We start from the raw sequence: 6,161 nt of genomic DNA on the forward strand, positions 1-6,161 counted from the left end.
CATTTTCACTTGCTATTGTATCAGAGAGGTGAATGATCACGAACTCAATAATAGAAACAGAGCCAAAATCTTGGCTGGAAAAAATTTGCAGAGATTGAGGCTCATGAGAATAGTTGAAGAAAAAATGGATGTCATGACTAGAGAACGAAGTAGAAAGGAGCCGGTGGGTGAAGTGGAGAAGTGGAAGAATATGAGAAAAGTCTAGAAAAAACTAGAAAAGGGCGGGCTTTGTAAAATTTTTCAAGAAACTCCATGGTTTTGACCCTGAGATCACCAACAGCATGGTGAACTCGTTGGTATCCCTATGGAGGGTTTCAAATTCTACAGGGACAAGAAACTTTCATCCAATGCAGTCAAGGAGTTCATGAAAAATTCTGCAGAGATGAACAAGCTGGAAAGGAAAGAGTCTTTCTATGTGACAAAGACTATAAAGAAGTTTTGGAGGTATGTTTTATATGCCCTCATTGATTATGTTACCCTAGACCCTAGGTTTGATCGGGTCAGAACTCACCATTTTGTGATTTTAAATCATTTTTGGCATAAGAGTAGAATTTCCATTCCCTTTTATTGATGCAGGAGCATCTTGCATCCAAAATAAAGGGGAAACATGTTGAATGTAAAATTTAAAATTAAAAAACAAAAAAAAAAAAAAAGAGGAGAGAGAAAGTGATGAAAATTAGAGGAAAAATAATAAAAAAATAAAAAGGAGAAATGAAAGGAAAAGGAAATTTCTATTTTCGAGGTGCATAGGTGGCGTAATAGAAAAAAATTAAAAAATAAATGGTTTTCATTCCATTTATCAAGGTGTGTGGGTAGAATTCTAGAAAGTTATGAATATTGTAGAAAGTTGTGGATATTGTCGAAGGTTGTTGATATTGTGTAGGTGGAATTCTAGAAGTTTGTGGATAGTTCATGCATTGGGTGGTAAGTGCCTATTTAAGCAAGGCATATGACCATTTCTAATCAAGCTTGAGAAGTAGAAACTAGAAGGTGTGAAGACTTCAAGGTGTGAAAGCTCTAAAGGTGTAGCTCTTAAAGTAGAATTCTTGGTGAAGCTCTTGGTGTGAAGACTCTTATTTGGGATTTCTCTTATGTTAAAGAATTTGTAAACTTCTTTTTGAAGAAGTCATATCTATGATATCATCTTGTGGGTGTTGTAAGGATTTTCAAGTATAATAAAATTGCTTGTGAAACATTTTTTTAATTTCTCTTGGTCTCCATATTGTTGCATTCTTTGTTGTGAGTTGGTAAGGGTGGTGTGGCCCTTCATTAGTGGTATCAAAGCATACCTTCATCAGTGGTATCATAGCAGGAATTCTTGAGTGTGTGGACAGATCACAGAATGTGAGGTAGTTTACACCAGGATTTGCAAAGAAGGTTGATCTTATGGCTGATTGATCTTTTAGATTGGTGGATTTTTTTAGGGTTTTCTAAATTTTTGGAAGATGCCTCCAAGAAGATTGGACCCTAAGGAAAATGATGACCTTAGTGAATCGATGGAAGAAAGAATCTTAGAGAAGATAAGAGCAGATGTCAAATCAGAGATTGCATTGATGAAGAGTGACATGATTGCTGAAATTGTGAGTGCTTTGGGTGGTGTACCTAGGCATGTGGGTACTGAAGATAGATATGACAAAGTTGTTGAAGACTTTGAAGCTGCTAGTGAGGATAGAAGTGATCATGAGGAGAGACCTATTAGAATTAGGGCTAGTCAATTTGCTCGACCTGGATCTCAGTTGAAGCTGAAGCATAAGATGGAGGTTTCTAATTTTTTATGTACTTTGAATCCTGAAGACCTAATTGATTAGATTGGTGAATTAGAGGACTAATTTGAGCTTGAGGGTATTGAAGATCCACTGAGAGTAAGGTTGGCACAAACTAAGTTGAAGGGACATGTTGCTCTTTGGTGGAAAGAACTGCAAAGAGACAGAGAAGAGGAAGGTGAAATGAAGATCACTTGATGAAAATTGATGGTGACTAAGTTAAAGGCAAAGTTCATTCCTGTTGATTATGAACTTGAATTGTTTAAGAGGTTGTAGAATCTGAAACAAAAGGATATGACTGTGAAGGATTACATCGAGGAGTTCTACATGTTGACTATTCAGTCTGGGCATAGAGAATTGTCAAAGGAGAAGGTAGCATGATACATTAATGGTTTGAGATTCAATATTCAGGATGAGGTTGTTATGCTGAATATTTCCATAGTGGAGGATACTTATCAGTATGCTTTGAGAGCAGAGGAGAAGCTAAAGAGGAAGAATCAAGGTAGTTCCCGAGGGAAGGAGAAGCACGATAGTTTGGTACAAGCTAAACCAAAAGTAGAAGGTGAACCAAAACCTATTGAACAAAGAAGGACAAGTGGAGGTGTATTCAGAGGTAATTTTTTCAAGTGTGGTCAAGAAGGGCATAGATCTTTTGAATGTTCTATTGGTAGGATAGCTACCATTGTGAATGAGGTTGAAGTCCAGAAAAATCAGCCTGAGGAAGGAGAAATTTTTTTGGCTTGGCGAGTACTAATGGGTAACAAGACATTGGATTCTTGTTAGAGGACTAGTTTGTTCAAAACTTGTAAGTCTGGAGGGAAAGTTTGCAAGGTGATTATAGATGGTGGTAGTACCGATAACCTTGTTGCTGAGGAGATGGTTCAAAAACTTAGTTTGAAAAGATTGAGACATCCTTGTCCTTATAGGATTGGTTGGTTGCAAGGTGAACATGCTTTAGAAGTGAGAGAGCAATGTCTTGTTGATTTTCAGATTGGGCCGTATAAGTATCAAGTATTGTGTGATATTGTGGATATGAACAGTTGTCATGTGTTACTTGGTAGACCTTGGTAGTATGATTGCAGGGCTATGCATGATTGTGTTAGGAATGTGTTTACTATTGAGAAAGGTGGTAGGAAGTTTTCCTTGATTCCTTTGTAGGATGAAGTGCTTGGTCAAAGAAACTTGAGTATTGGCAGTCAAGTTGAGTTGGCAAATTTTGAGAAGATTGAAAATCAGCATGGGAAGCAGACCTATGGAACACCTATGGTGGATGTGAAGGAGAAGAAGTAAAACAAGGGAAAGAGTGTACAAATTGAAGATTTGGAGGACATATATATGAAGAACCAATTTGGGATTTATGTGTTGAATCCCGAAAGATGTTCTTCCAGTTATTAGAACATCTTTTTGGACCTGGGGAGTCTGATGCAGGAGCATCTTGCATCCAAAATAAAGGGGAGACATGTTGAATGTAAAATTTAAATTTTTTTATAAAAAAAAAAAAAAAAAAAAGTGGAGGAGAGAGAAAGTGAAAAAAATTAGAGGAAAAATAATAAAAAAAAATAAAAAGGAGAAAAGAAAGGAAAAGGAGATTTCTATTTTCGAGGTGCATAGGTGGCATAATAGAAAAAAAATAAAAAAATAAATGGTTGTCATTCCATTTATCAAGGTGTGTGGGTAGAATTCTAGAAAGTTATGAATATTGTAGAAAGTTGTGGATATTGTAGAAGGTTATGGAAGTTTTAAAAGGTTGTGGATATTGTGTAGGTGGAATTCTAGAAGGTTGTAAGTGCCTATTTAAGCAAGGCATATGAGCATTTCTAATCAAGCTTGAGAAGTAGAAACTAGAAGGTGTGAAGACTTCAAGGTGTGAAAGCTCTAAAGCTGTAGCTCTTAAACTAGAATTATTGGTGAAGCTCTTGGTGTGAAGACTCTTATTTGGGATTTCTCTTATGTTGAAGAATTTGTAAACTTCTTTTTGAAGAAGTAATATCTATGATATCATCTTGTGGGTGTTGTAAGGATTTTCAAGTATAATAAAATTTCTTGTGAAGCATTTTTTTTATTTCTCTTGTTCTACATATTGTTGCATTCTTGGTTGTGAGTTGGTTAGGGTGGTGTGGCCCTTCATCGGTGGTATCAGAGCGTACCTTCATCATTTACCTTCTCACTTCTATGAACAAGGCTATTTCTAGTTTCAAGAAGAAAGCCACTATTAACCCTACTTTGCATGAGGGTTTATTGCTCCTCATCTATGAGCATTTCAAAGCTCAGTCTATATGAAAAAACCCTCCTCAAGTTGAGGATGTTGAAAAAGGTAGCTCCAGCTTTTCTTCAGACTCTGATGACATTGAGAGAATTAGCTCGGAGGAGGAGAATATTACCTCAGGAAAGAAGAAAAAAGGTCAAGGCAGGAAATAGTCCATAGCTACTACTCCCAGCAGGAAAATCCCTAGGGATCATAGCCAAGATCAAGCAAAAGAGAGTTATGCTGAGGAGGAGGAGGAAATGGATACAGAAGATTCTGACAATGAGTCAGAGGAGGAGTTGGAAGAGGAGAAACCTGGGAAAAAATGGAAGAGGGAGGTAGTGAGAGTTGAGGAGACTAGAAATCAGAGGATGGATGCTATTCCTCTTCACCTCTCCCCTATCTAGTCTCAGCCTCCTTCGGAGGAAAAAGTGAATGTCATCACTGGTGAGAATGAGGGGGAAGTGTAGGTCAATAATATAAGAAAGGCCTGGAAAAATTTCAATGTGAGGACTTCTACTATGGGGATTTTTAGGGAATTTATGAACCCTCAGATCCTGGTGGACAACCTGGAGGAGCCTAGGCTCAATGAGCTCATAGACCTAGCTATCCTGGCCATTTTTGAAAACGCAAGGGATACTGGAATGAACCTTCTGAATAATGCCCGTAGTAGTATGATTGACAACTTCAGATCAATCAAATGGCTCTTCCATGAGCTGGAGAAAGTTAGAGAAAATGTATCCCAGATGGAAAGTACTAAGAAAAAGACTGGTATTGATAGCTAGGAGGACTAGAATAATAGAGAAAGCTTAAATGAAAGGAGAATTAGAAATCTTGAAAACTACAACCACAACCTAGCAAGTCAGATGATTTCTCTCTTGAGTTTTGATGAATGACAACATCCAATCTCTAGCTGGTAAACTTAAGGACAGGGGCTTCCTGGTGGAGGAGGGAGGATAGAATAGGGAGAAGGCTAGGCCGAATGATGACAAGGCCACAATCAGTATGTTCTCCAGTATGGAGCAGGGCATGGAGAAGGTCTAGGATCAAATGGCAAAGGAGCAACAAAAGATAGTCGAGGCAGCTCAGACTATGCAAGAAATGGAGAAGATTATTGAAGACTAGTTTTCTTGTCTTTTGTATTTTTGTCTTTCTGGCTTTTTGCTTTTGGACAGGCTTTCTGTAGTCTATTTTAGTTTGTTTGTTTTCTGGCCTTTGTTTTGGGCTGGGCCTTCAGGCTTTTTTCAGCTGTTGGACCTCTATTTTGGCTGGGCTTCTTTGGCTTATTATCAGCCTTATTTTTTGTAAAACTTATGGGTTTCAGGATCCCTTAAAACCTGTTTATCTTATCAAAAACTAAAATAAAACTTAACTAAATAATAAAACAACTAACTTTAAAAATAAGTATTAACTAATGATTCAAATGTTTTATTAAAATAAAACCTATTTATTCGAAACATTAAATAAAAGAACTCACTATTTAAATTAATGTCTCAAAGATAACTAAATAACTTTATTCTAATAATAGTTTACTTAAATCTAAAATCTATTCAAAATCAAAACATATTATCATTATGTACTAGAAGAAAAAAATCATACTTATAAAAAAAAATAAGGTCACATTGTAAATAAAACAAAATAGATTTAAAATATATATATATAATTTAAATTAATTACACATGCTATCTATTAAAACTCAACTATCTTTAAAATATAATCATTACAACAAAATCTAGTAGGGGGTCTTTGATAGTGTCAATTTTCATACCCATGTTGTTCCACCTGGCACCAGTGTTTTTCTCAATTGCCTCCCTCTTATCACTCCTTAGGGTCTTGGGCCAATCTAGGTTTGGAATACCAGTAACCCTATGTACAATTTTCTTTGTAAACTTTACTAGCCCTATTTCTAGACAAAAACCTCCATCATGGATTCTACTCAACACAATGCATATCCATTCTGTTTTGAAGACAATAGGGAAAACTAGGGTTTTGGTTAGACCCTTTTTCTCAACTATGGAGAATTTGAATTTAAGTTTCCCATTTTCATAGATTTTATCAAATGCATTGAAAATATTCAAATCTCATATTGCTCCTATCTTATAGCTGTAGCATTTGCATACATCTTGAACCATTACTACTTTATCAGGGATTGC

Source organism: Cupressus sempervirens, chromosome 8 (assembly GCF_028749045.1).
Source record: "Cupressus sempervirens isolate cs-2001-9-10 chromosome 8, ASM2874904v1, whole genome shotgun sequence".
NCBI classification, from domain to species: domain Eukaryota; kingdom Viridiplantae; phylum Streptophyta; class Pinopsida; order Cupressales; family Cupressaceae; genus Cupressus; species Cupressus sempervirens.